The sequence below is a fragment of the Pseudochaenichthys georgianus genome, chromosome 6 (genome assembly GCF_902827115.2).
Source record: "Pseudochaenichthys georgianus chromosome 6, fPseGeo1.2, whole genome shotgun sequence".
Classification (NCBI taxonomy): Eukaryota; Metazoa; Chordata; class Actinopteri; order Perciformes; family Channichthyidae; genus Pseudochaenichthys; species Pseudochaenichthys georgianus.
In genome coordinates, this window is record NC_047508.1 from 32,636,278 (window position 1) to 32,650,140 (window position 13,863).

Genomic DNA, 13,863 nt, shown 5'->3' on the forward strand with positions numbered 1-13,863 from the left:
GTTGTTTTATTTTCTTCTTTTTCAAAGGAGCAACAGAGTCTAATTTTATTCGCAGCGCATCTATAGCACTATCAACAACATGATCAATTTGGGGTGGTGTACATTTTGTATAAGTTTCCTCCCCTACATGCAGACACGCTATCGAGTTAAGTATTGGTGGAATCTCTTCCTTAAATGTGGCTATAGCACTAACAGATAGGTTTCTGCTGCAAGAGCTTTTGACTAATGCTTTGTAGTCTAGTAACAGTACTTCAAAGGTTACTAAGAAACGGTCGGATAAAGCAGGATTATGCGGTTCGACTAATAGTTGCTCAATTTCAATACCATAAGTCAGAACAAGGTCGAGAGTGTGATTATAGCAGTGGGTTGGTTTATTTACACTCTGACAGAAACCAACAGAATCTAATATAGAGTTAAATGCAACAGTAAGGCTATTTTTATCATCGTCAACATGAATATTAAAGTCACCTACGATAATTACTTTGTCTGTTTTAAGAACCAAAGTTGATAAAAACTCAGAGAATTCTGATAAGAATTCTGAATAAGGACCTGGTGCACGATACACTGTAACAAATAAGATTAGCTGCAAAGTTTTCCAGGTCGGATGCGTAAGACTAAAAACGAGGCTTTCAAAAGAGGTATAATTTAGGTTTAGTATTGATAAGTAAACTTGAGTCAAAGATTGCTGCAACTCCACCTCCTCGGCCCGTGCCTCGAGCAATATGAGTGTTGACATGGCTGGGTGGAGTGGCCTCATTTGTGCTGACATATTCTTCATGTCTCAACCAAGTTTCAGTGAGACAGCATATATCAATATTATAATCTGATATTAAATCATTTACCAATATTGCTTTAGATGCTAGAGATCTTATGTTTAAGAGACCACATTTAATCTTCCTGTTTTGTTGCACTGTAGTAGTTGTTACATTTACTTTTATTAGGTTATTATGTATGACACCTCTATTAGGTTTTACCTTAAATTGTCCTTGGGCAGACACACACACCGTTAATATTGGGTATTTTATTGGGTTCGGGATTCCTATGGGTGACTGCCTAGGAGAGAGCGCAGAGAAGCGTGTAAGACTGCGACTCTGCCTCCTGGTCTCAACTCCAGTTTGTCATGGATTAAGTCCACAAAGCCCTGAAATGTTTGCCGAAATGAGATCTGCACCTTTCAAAGTAGGATGAATGCCGTCTCTCTTAATCAGACCAGGTTTTCCCCAGAAGGCTGTCCAATTATTTACGAAGCCCACATTGTTTGCTGGGCACCACCAAGACAACCAGCACTGAAATGATGACATGCGGCTATACATGTCATCATTGATCAGATTGGGGAGGGGACCAGAGAAGATTACGGTGTCCGACATTGTTTTAGCATAACTACACACCGACTCCACATTAAGTTTGGTGCATTCTGATTGGCGTAAACGAACATCATTACCACCGACGTGAATAACAATCCTACCGTATTTATGTTTATTTTTAGCCAGCAGTTTAAGATGCGCCTCAACGTCGCCCGCTCTGGCCCCCGGAATGCATGTGACTGTGGAGGCTTCGGTCTCTAAATTCACGTGTCTCATAATAGAGCTACCAATAACCAGAGTTGGCTTCTCAGCGGGTGTCTCGCTGAGTGGGGAATATCTGTTAGATACGTGAACGGGTTGGTGGGGACCTGCGGGTTTCGCGTTATGCCCCTTCTGAACAGTCACCCTGCCTCCCTGCTGCTCGGGAGTTGCCGGGGGACGGCTAAGAGGAGCTACCTTTTGCCGGTCCGCACATGCTAACATGGGCTTTACTTTAGCTGAGTTACTTTCTAAGATGCGGAGCCGGGCTTCTATGGCTATGATTCCCGCCTCCAACCTAACAACTATACTACATTTAACACATGTATCCTTACCAGTAAGGGAGGCCGGGAAGTAACCAAACATGAGACAGGAAGAGCAGGAAATAGCACCAGAAGGTGGGGAAAGAGCCATGGCTAGCTATCAAGCTAAAGTAGCTACCGTTAGCAAACCCGAAAAGAGTGTAGGCAACTGTGGAGTTACAGTCGCTAAGAGAAGGAGAGTTGTGTGCTTAAGCTGTAGTAACGTGTGATTACAACGTCAGGCAGTTGCCGTGATCAAGAGTTTTAAAACGATCGATTAAGTTTAAGTTAATAAGCTATCAGCAACAGAACAGGCACACGGGATACCCGGAGATGACAACAACAACCGGAAGTTACAACGTGCTCACCTCAATAGGTTCCTCCTAGTAAACGGTTCCTACTCACCGTTTACCTGTCATTCCAGACTCATCAGCACCAGCCCTGGTCCTGATTGTTTTCACCTGTCACCCCTTCTGTGTCTCCTGTGCTCATCAGCGTCAGCCCCGCCCCTGATTGTTCCCACCTGTGTCTTGTTACCCTGTGTTTAAATTCCCCTGTCTCTCAGTGTCAGTTCGTTTTTGTCTAGTGCGTGAGCATTTTCATTTTGTTCTCCATTTTCGTAGAGACCATTTTTTGTTTATCATTTTTGCTGTTCTTGAAAAAATAAAGTAGCTTACAAATACTTTACCTCTGTCTCCCGGGCCGTGCAATTGGGTCCTACCTCCTAAGTGTCTGAGTTCGTAACAATTATGCAGAATCAATCATTTTATATTTTCCATTTCACAAATCAATAGTAATTTGTTACAGTAATAATGCTACAAAGTTTGCAATAAGAATCAGTCTGATGACATCGGCACCAATAGTTACCTTGGCAAAGCCAGCATCCGCTTTCTTGAGGGCAGGGCCATCATTTGTTCCATCTCCAGTTACCGCGACAACCTGCCTCTTCTCCAGCACAGTGCTGTCGATGATACCTGAGTAATAATGAACAGACACAGCTTTGACACACTTAAGGGCAAAATAATGATGAAGATGTAACTCTGATAGTCTTTGAAAACAGCTAGAACACAGTTGTTCTCTGTTGTTTTGAGCCCCTTCTTTCAGCATTTGTAATCTATTTCTTAAATGTAGGGTTCAGGGTTTCCTCTGAATTTGTATATATGCTTACTTTACAATTCATGAGCAGTGAAAAGTATTTTTATGCAGAGACCAAACTGAGACTAAAACCCAGTTTTTCCTCATGAGATGACTGAGGTTACCTACTGTAACCCCAGCTTCTATGAGTAAATGGCGCAGCCCTCTAAGGCTATCGCTATTGGGTAATCCCCCTGCGCCCCCGCGCAGCACTGAAACACTTTTAGTCCACGCCCACCCGCAAGGTGGGCCCCACCCTCGGGCCTCCTTCCGGTAAAAATAGGAAGGGAGCCCGGCAATCTGCTCCCATACAAAATAACTTTTCTTCAGCTATTCGTAGAGCCAGTGGGGCCCAGCGCTTAGAGGGCTACACCATCTACTCATAGAAGCTGGGGTTACAGTAGGTAACCTCAGTCCTATTTCGTATATGGCTTCGCCCTCTAAGGCTATCGCTATTGGGTTAAGGGCGAAGCATGATGTAGTCTGCGCCCCACTGGGTCCGCCCGGCACTAGAAGCACAGACACACCTGCTCAATAACACCCCCCTGCCTGATGTGCCATGCGTAATGGCGCATCACCGTCCCTGGAACATAGCAAAACATGCCTATCTTCCCGACGGGGTGAAGGCTGGGAACAATATATACCGGCCGCTGTGAGAAAGTAGAGACGAAGGTCTCACCTTGTCCAGCGATCATAGAGGGGGAACAGCAGCTCTCTGCGTATCAGACAGGTAGGAGAGTGCTCAGCTGGATCCCTGACGTCACTCACTCTGACCAGACACTCCGTACAAAGTGTGTCAGAGGAAAAAGGAATCTCCCCCCTATAAGAGAGATAACGGGGCCGCTCTCCGCGTGCCGAAAGGCAGGAGAGAGGCGCACAGCTGGATCCCTGACGTCACTCACTCCGACAGGACACCCAGTACAGGGTGCGTCAGAGAGGAATGGGAGACATCCCTCAAATAAAATTGAATAAATGAACAGGGGGAAGACCAAGATGCAGCCGTGCAAATATCTTCCACTGACATTCCTCCGTGCAACGCTGTGGAGGCGGAAATTTCTCTGGTGGAGTGCGCCTTGATATTCTCCGGGGGCTCCACCCCAGAGGAGACATATGCCTGTGACACAGCCTCACACAGCCAGTGTGACAGCCGTTGTGCAGATAGAGTTTGCCCGATTGAGCGCTCTCTATAATGCACAAACAGGCGCTGAGAACGGCGCCAGGCCGCCGTGCGCGCCACATAGCAGGACAGCGCGCGCACCGGACAGAGGAGATGAGATGTGGCTTCTTCCTCCGATTTATGAGGAGGCGGAAAAAACCCATCCAGGGTGATCACTCTTGACCTAAAAGAGCTTGTGATGACCTTTGGCATAAAGGCTGGGTTAGGACACAATACAGCCGAACTGCCGTCTCCTTGGATCCGGAGGCATGACGGGGCCACAGAGAGAGCGGATAAATCACTCACCCTTTTTGCTGATGTTAGAGCCAAAAGCAGTACTACTTTGGCTGATAACATTTTAAGGGTAACCTGCTCTCAAGGGTCAAATGGGGCTTTGCTTAGTGCTCGTAACACCAAAGCCAAATCCCACTGAGGCGCAGAAAACGTTTCGTCAGGGCGTCACTGAACAACGTCCCGGCTCCGAAACCCACTTGACAAGATGATATGGCAGCCGCATATACCTTGATTGTGCTGAAAGCCAAATTCCTGTCCAACAACAGCTGGAGGAATGACAGCATGTGAGGCAGGGGGCACGTAGTGGGGTCCAGGCTTCTTTCTACACACCAACGCTGGAACGCTGTCCACTAGGCTGTGTAGGACGCTCTGGTAGACGCGGCCCTGGCTCCCTGAATGGTGTGTACAACATCTTGAGAGAGACTCCACCTCTCTAAGTGTTCCCGCTCAGGGGCCATGCCCATAAGGGCTGGCCTATCACTGGGTGACTGTATATCGCTCCCTCCACCTGCGAGAGAGCGTCCCCACGCCACGGAATTTCCCACGGCCTGCCTGACAGCGTACGCTGTAGGCATGGAAACCAGGAAGCGCCCATGCGCTCCGGGGCAATTAGGATCACTGACAGCCGCTCCTCCTGCACTCGGTCCAGGAACCGAGGAATCAGCGGGACTGGTGGGAAGGCGTACAGCAGTCCCCTGTGCCCGCGCTGACAGGGGAGAACCAGAGGGCGCATTGCGCGTTCCCGCGTGCGGCGAACAGATCCACCTCCGCCCTCCCGAACCGGCTCCAAACCTGGGCGATCAGCTCGGGATGTAAGCTCCAATCCTCCTGGCGAGGACCTCCTCTGGATATGAGGTCTGCCCCTTTGTTCAATTCACCGGGCACTTACAGTGCTCTGATGGAGAGCAAGTGTGCGCACGCCCAGATCAACAGCCGTCTGGCTGTGTTCAGGAGCTGCGCTGAGCGTACACCGCCTTGGCGATTGATGTAGGCTGCCGCAGCTCTGTTGTCTGTGTGAATCAATACATGCTGATTCTGCAGCAACGAGTCAAAATGCTGAATTACTCTCCGTACGGAGATCAATTCCAGCACGTTTATGTGGAAGGACATGTGAGCCGGCCACTGTCCCCCCACTGCCTGCGACATGTACGTTCCTCCCCACCCTGAGAGAGATGCGTCTGTGAACACCGAGATGTGTGACGTAACTCTGACAGGACGTGGGGACTTTTCCAATAGGTTAAGTCTGAACCCACGGACAGAGGGATGGCCACCATGCGCCTCTTCTGTCGCACGGGGTCGATGCGTAGGCGAATAAACCACCTCTGGAGTTTCCTTATGTGAAGGAGACCCAGGAGAATCACCCCGTGGTCGGCTGCCATCATGCCGAGCAGCCGCATCACGGAGAGGGCTGTCACCACGCTGCGGGGTGTGACGCGTCGAAGGAGAGCTGTCAGCGTCTCCACTCTCTGCCGTGAGAGTCGCGCTCTCATGCGGGCTGAGTTCAATTCCACACCCAGGTAACCAATACTCTGGGAGGGAAGAGGACAGCTATTTTTCCAGTTTATCATGAAACCCAGGTATGACAGATGCGATATGAGTTGTACCGTCTGTAAAGCCACTTCTTCCCTGGAGCGAGCCATCAGCAGCAGGTTGTCCAGGTAAAACAGTACTCTCATCCCTCCTCTGTGTAGCGGCTGCAATGCCGTCTCTACACACTTTGAAAAGGTGCGAGGAGCCAGGGAATAACCGAACGGCAGACGGTTGTACTGGTACGCTATTCCCTGGAATGAAAACCGCAGGAATTTCCTGTGTTGTGGGATGATGGGTACGTGGAAGTATGCATCCTTCAGGTCTATAGAGGGGAACCAGTCTCCCTGGTGAACACACTCTAGCACCCTTTTAACCGTCAGCATGTGAAAAGGCCTTTTCATTATTGCCTCGTTGAAAGCTGACAGATCGAGGATGGGTCTCATTCCCCCCATCTTTTTCGGGATAAGAAAGTAGTTTGCAGGCTTTTGTAATGAACCCTGCTGGCTATTAACCGATAGGTCATAGGCAGCTGGTTCACCCAGAGTGGGGGATATGTGAAACACATTTGAAACTGATGACTCAGACAAAAGGTTGGGAAATAAGCTTTCTTTTTTATTTCCTTCACACTCCCCCCCAAACCGTCAAGGCCGGCTCTGCTTCTTCGGCGGCTCTCGTGGAGCAGACGACGAACGGGAGTACCTCACTCCCCTTTGACCCCCCCTCTCCACTGGTGGGGGGGTGGAGGTGCGCGACGGGGCCCCTGCCGCCGCCGACGGACGAGTCTGACGCCTCGGCTGCGGTTGCTGTGAGCGTCTCTCTGCCTATCGCTGTGGACGTGTTGGCTGCTACTGCTGCTGCTGCTGCTGAGGCTTCGCCACAGGCTGGAGCCAGCCCACGTGCCGGGCTGATCGGAGCGTCCAGCAAGACCTTCCTGGCCGGCTCTGTAACAGCCGCCTGTTGCAGCCAGAGGTGGCGCTCGATCTGCGTCATCCACGCCGCGATCCTCGCCTGGGAGACAGCCACAGATGCGCACAGCGTGAGTGCCGTGCTGGCCGCCTTGCCGATCTCCTCCGCCTCCTCTGGAGCCACGGTGGTGGATCGCTCCACCAGCGTAACCACCGAGTTGGCCAGCAACGCGATGTTGTTTTCCGCCGCAGACGCCTGAAACGCACACTGGTGCGCCCTGTCAGCCTGTCGGGCGACATACTGGTCCCTGGGGGAGGCGATCAAGTTGGTCTGCTTAACCCCAAAGAACGCCGTCAAGCTCGGCTCCAGAACGGGGGTGGTTGGGAAACCCTCCTCCGTGACTCTCTCCACCTTAGTGAAGGGAACACAGGTGGCCACCGGAGCCCTCAGGGTCCTCCAACCCAGTCTCATAAAAAAACGTGTAATAACTACGTTGGTCCACAACGTAGGACGTAGTATTTCTACGTAGTATTTCTACGAAAACTTGGCCGACATTCGTTTTATTCTCGGTGGAAAATGCCAATTTTAAGGTTAATGCCCTTTGATGTCATTTGATGCGAGAAATATGAGTTGTTATTTCAGATTATGTGTGCAGTGGATGTACATGATCTTTAGTTTGCTAGTTATTACGAAGATTACTTCAAGAAATTGTGTCTGTACAACGTTTTCATTGTTACCAAGGTGGTTGCTAGGGACGCTGCTATCGATATTATTTCTGTTATGTTGGGTAAAATTGTGTTATCTTTATTGCTACCCCCTTCCCCGTCAATGTATAGTGTTGGTCCACAGTGCAAACGTATTAGTTTAACAAAATCCGCATCTAAAATTGTGGCATAGTGTGGTGCCGAGAGATGGGAGTCGGAGGCGGGGTATCAAAAGTACAAGCTAGACTTTTATTTAGCATCTCAAAACACATGTAAACAGCTTCATGCCCGGGAAGCGAAGACCGGCGGAGACAGGAAGTCCGGCTCACTAAAATGTCCGTGCAGAACAATACCCGGCCTAACCCATAGATCCGTGGGTGAATAATGTCAATCACCACAATAGATACGTTATTTTCCCCTGTGCAATTCTCCATTTACTCAACAATAACACATAATTATCCTTGTGTTTATTTATTTGTTTGATTAATAAACACAAGTTGGAGTCCGTCATCACCGAGGGTCGGAGCAGCTCATTTGCTTTACAGAATATTACACCTGGAAGTAAGTATTCTCTCCGCTTCGCTTGACAAACCCCGTGATAGTCCTCAAGCTCTGTGATTGGAGAGTGTGCAGAGCGTCGAACAGCACTTGAAATGGGATGGAACCACGCCAGACTGTCCAAAACTGGATTTGAACGGGTCCACCGCGTCCCCCCCCTCCCCCCCCACCCCGTCCCCAGAACTACACATGCTGGCTATTGTGTGTTTCGCAACATGTCCTGGTACCTCCTAATGGCGGGGAAGCGCGGCCAGATCGGGTCACTCCTGCCCGTCCGGGGGAGAGGGGGGAGGGGAGAGCCGCATGGCGAGCCATGGAGGGAGACGGGGTAGGAGTCGTCCGACTCCTGCCCAGCACTCGGCTCCAGAGACAGGCTGTCATCCCTGTGCTCCTGGACGGGCCAATCGTCCTCCTCAGCCGCAGCAGCTAGAGCGTCCGCTCTTCGCTTCCTGTCGGCTGACGGGAGAAGGGCACAATGCGAACACGCGACCTGCTGGCTGAGAGCCGCGTCTGCGTGGTCTGGCCCCAGGCAGGATTCGCATATCGCGTGTAAGTCATAGCTCATGATATACCCCGTCTTACATGAGGGACAATCACGGACACAGTTGTTGCTCATGACTAAAATTTCCTGTACTTCAGTACTGTGCTGGTTGCTGAAGAAAAGAGGGAGCAGATTGCCGGGCCCCCTTCCTATTTATACCGGAAGGTGGGTGGGGCCCACCTTGCCGGTGGGCATGGACTAAAAGTGTTTCAGTGCTGCGCGGGGACGCAGCGATAGCCTTAGAGGGCGAAGCCATATACGAAATAGAACAATGAGTTATCAATAGAGTGTCTACATCAGGCATCCTCAAAGGCCGGACTCCGGTCCGCATCCGGACCGAACCACAACTGTCTCTGGACTCTGAGCAAATTATACTTTTCATATGTATTATCTGTATTATCTGTGTTATCTGTGAGACATCGCCACAACGCAACGAGTCAAAATGATCCGCTATGTCCATAGACTGCAAACAGCGCTCTGCATGTCCTGTTCCACTGTGTCTGTCAACGCATTGGTCCAATCACATGCAGCATCCCGTCAGCGTTTTTTCCCAAACAATCTACGAATCAGAGGCACAGTCAGTGGCGTTTTTTCCTGGAGGCCAAGGGAAACCAGACTTCCCCTGTTTTTTCGGATTGTAGTTATCATTTTAATAAATAAATAAAAACACTTTGTTAGTTTCGGAAATTCTTTGTTGTGTGTTGCTGCCGGTCCATCTCTCCCCCATTCTCATTGAGTATTTTACAAAGAGTGAAACAGCGCCCCTGTAGATGTTATGGTGAAACAGTAGATTGCATTCACTGTTGCGAGAGGAGGATAGCCGAAATTGGCTTCCTATGAAGGTAGATATGGTGCAAAATGCGAGAGCGTGAAAACCTGATGTGAGCACTTGCAGAAAAAAAATCTGAGTTTGTGTGCATACATTTACACTTGTATACAATATCCACGTAACTGTGAACCAAATGTACACTTGTATAAAATATCCACGTAACTGTGAACCAAATTTACACTTGTAAAAAATATCCACGTAACTGTGAAACAAATTTGAAGTCACAGAAGAAAAAAAAAAGTGTTGTAGCTTGTAGAAAAAAAATGTCATTACAACTTGACGAATCTGCTCTGTGGCAGTATAAATCGACGAATCTGCGGTCTTGACCTTTGCTACACTTCTTGCGATAAATGTGTCGCAAATGTAATTTTCACCTGTAGATGTGGGGGGAGGGAGGGGGGGTTGGAGCGAAGGGGAGGAGCTATCAGAAGGACGAGGCTCGGGTGACTGGAGACTGCGGGGCTAACGGTTCGTGTCGCTACCAGTCCGCTGACATGGCGCATCAATCAACGGTACATTTTGCCCATTACTTGCCCAGTATTACTTTGAATATTATTATTGTGATTGAGGATTAAATCCGCTTTGAAGACCACCGTTTTATATCGTGCAGTTTAGCGGCAAAATAACGTCAGTTAGCCAACTAACTGTCATAGTCTGCTCCATCATTCACCAGTAGTTTTCCATTCACCTGTCTCACCTGTTTTCCACACCCACTCGTTAACTCACTCTCTTTCTCTTCTGCACCCATTAGCTTCTGCCAGTATTTAAACTCGCACCTGACACACACTCTTTGCCAGATTGTACTTTGCCTCATGCTTGTCTCTCCCGCGTTCAACACTAGATTGCCTACCCGGTTCCGACCCTGCCTGTCCCCGACCTGCCTGCTCTGCCTGTTTCCTGATCCTGCCTGTCCCTCGACTATCCTGCCTGGCCTGTTATCCGACCCTGCCTGTATCTACGCTGACCGCCTCGCTTACTCCCTGACCCTCTGCCTGTCCCTGACTCACCTTCTGCCCGCTGTCCTCCGGTGCGTTATACTGCCCGGTTGGTATTCCTCCGATCCAGTGGAATCTCCAATAAAGGATATTACCAATTCTCCTTGGTTTCTCGAGTGCTGCATTTGGGTTCTCCTTAAGATTGTGACAGAACAATCTGGCCAGAACATGGACCCAGCGCACTCCTCTTCACCAAGAGACCGTTTCGAGAGAGTTGAGGACGCTCTCCAGAGGCAGGAAGCCTCGATAGCCGCCCTGGCCACCGAGGCTCATCATGCTACATCTTCACATGACCAGACGCTAACCTATTTAGCTGCGCAGCTACAGCAGCTAACGGCTACTGTGCAGCAGCTAACGGCTACTGTGCAGCAGCTAGTGGCAGGAGTGGCCGCTCCAGCGCCTCTTCCTATGCCGTCGACACCCGCTTCTGCATCACCTCTGATGGGATTTACCCCGGAGCCTCGGGTGGGAACTCCGGAGCGCTACGCCGGGGAACCGGAGGGCTGCAGCCCGTTTCTTACGAACTGTTCTATCCTGTTTGCACTGCAGCCACACACTTTCGCTTCTGAAGCTGCTCGTGTGGCGTTCACGGTCAATCATTTGACTGGGAAAGCCCGACTGTGGGGCACAGCGGAATGGGAGCAACAAACACCCGCCTGCTCTTCGTTCCCCGCTTTTTCTGCGGAGCTGCGCAAGGTGTTTGGACCCGTGTCTGTGGGTCCAGACGCTGCAGGAGGACTATTGAACCTGAGCCAGGGTAATGGATCTATAGTGGATTATGCCATTGAGTTTCGCACCCGGAGCCGCCTCAGCAACTGGAATTCTGCAGCCCAGTGTGACGCCTATCTGCGTGGGTTGGCGGATTACATCAAAGATGAGCTTGTGTCGTTTGATTTGCCCAATTCACTGGATGGGTTGATTGAACTGACTTCCCGCATGGATCGGCGCATCCAGACACAGAGACGGGAGCGACGATCGGCGGAAGTTCAACATGCCTGGGCGCCCCGACGTCCGAGTTTGGCTGCGACTCCTCACCTCACTCCAGAGCCGCAACCAGGGGGGGATGAGCCCATGCAGGTGGGTCGCACCAACCTCACTTTGGAGGAACGTGAGCATCGCAGACGTCGTAACCTGTGTCTCTACTGCGGCCGGGCCGGCCATTTCGTTTCTCACTGCCCGGTAAAAGGCAAGGCTCAGCAGTAATGGGGAACATACTGGTGAGCCAAACCCCTGGATTTGTTCCCACTTAGAGACCATTGAGCCACGCCAGGTTGCTATTGCCGGATAGCTCTCAGGCTCTTGCAGTTTTTATTGACTCTGGTTCGGACGCGAGTATTATGGATGAAGAGCTTATGCTGCAGTTGGGTATAGACCGGGTTCCCTTATCTCGCCCAGTTCCTGCCAACGCCTTAGACGGTCACCTGCTGGGGACAGTGACTCATCAGACTGTACCCGTTCACATGCTCCTGTCTGGGAACCATCACGAGACTATTCAGTTTCATGTTCTCCGGTCTCCACATATCCCGCTTATCCTGGGTTACCCATGGCTCCGCCGCCACAACCCTAACATTGACTGGGAGACGGGAGCCATTTTGGGATGGAGCCCCTCTTGACATCAGATCTGTCTGAAACAGGCTGCCGCGCCTCAACGCTCGGGGAACCCCAGCCAAGTTCTGGATGTTACAGGAGTTCCACCGGAATATCTGGACTTCAAGGAAGTATTCAGCAAGTCGAGGGCTACTTCCCTACCACCACACCGGCCCTACGACTGTGCCATCGACCTGCATCCCGGTACCAGCCCTCCCAGGGGTCGATTGTACTCCCTGTCTGCTCCGGAAAGAGTTTCCATGGAGACTTATATCAATGACGCTCTGGCGGCTGGGATTATTCGCCCGTCCTCATCATCTGCTGGCGCAGGGTTCTTCTTTGTAGAGAAGAAAGACAAGACCCTAAGGCCCTGTATCGACTTTCGGGGTCTTAATGACATTACAATCAAGAATCGATACCCACTGCCTCTTATCTCTTCTGCATTTGAGTTGTTGCAGGGAGCAACCATATTCACGAAGCTGGACTTGCGTAACGCGTACCACTTGGTACGTATTTGCGAGGGGGATGAGTGGAAGACAGCCTTCAACACCACCTCGGGGCACTACGAGTACCTAGTCATGCCTTTTGGGCTTACCAACGCCCCTGCAGTATTCCAGGCGTTGGTAAATGATGTGCTCCGAGACATGTTGGACCGACACGTGTTTGTTTACTTGGATGACATCCTGATATTTTCCAAAACACTGAAAGAACACGTGCACCACGTCCAGGCGGTTCTCAGGAGATTACTCGAGAACTCGCTGTTTGTTAAAACGGAGAAGTGCGAGTTTCACACATCCTCTGTCTCTTTTCTGGGATACATCGTGGGACAAGGGAGCATCGAGATGGATCCTTCCAAGGTTGATGCAGTCACTTCCTGGCCGGTTCCAGATTCCCGGAAGCGGCTACAACAGTTCCTCGGGTTCGCCAACTTCTACCGGAGGTTCATTCGTGGATACAGTACCTTGGCCGCTCCTCTCACAGCCCTGACCTCCTCTAAGGTCATGTTCCAGTGGTCCTCCTCGGCTGAGGAGGCATTCCAGAACCTTAAGGCGAGGTTCACCTCCGCCCCCATCCTCCGAGTACCCGATCCTGTAAGACAGTTTGTTTTGGAGGTGGATGCTTCTGATATGGGGGTGGGAGCCATCCTGTCTCAGCGAGCAATGGACAGCCAAAAACTCCATCCCTGTGCTTTCTTTTCAAAGTGTTTGACTCCAGCGGAAAGGAATTATGATGTGGGAAACCGGGAGCTGCTAGCAGTGAAGTTGGCTCTGGAGGAGTGGCGTCACTGGCTCGAGGGGACCAGTCAACCTTTCCTGGTGTGGACCGACCACAAGAATTTGGAGTACATCCGGTCGGCCCGCAGACTGAATTCCCGACAGGCTAGATGGGCCCTTTTCTTCACTCGGTTCAATTTCTCCCTCTCCTACCGCCCTGGTTCTCGGAACATTAAGGCTGACGCTCTTTCTCGTCAGTTTGGAGAGGGAGGTAACATTCCCAGGGGCTTGGACACCATCCTTCCGACTTCTCAGCTCGTCGCCGCCCTCATCTGGGAGGTGGAGGAGAGGGTCAAGGCTGCCCAGCAGGACCAGCCGGGACCCAGTGCCTGTCCTCCGAACCGCCTGTACGGTCCGCAGACGTTGAGGTCTGATGTTCTCCAGTTGGCTCATAACTCCAGACTCACCTGCCATCCTGGGATCCAACGCACATGGGAGGTAGTCCAGCAAAGGTTCTGGTGGGCAACACTTAAGGAGGACACCAGGGAATT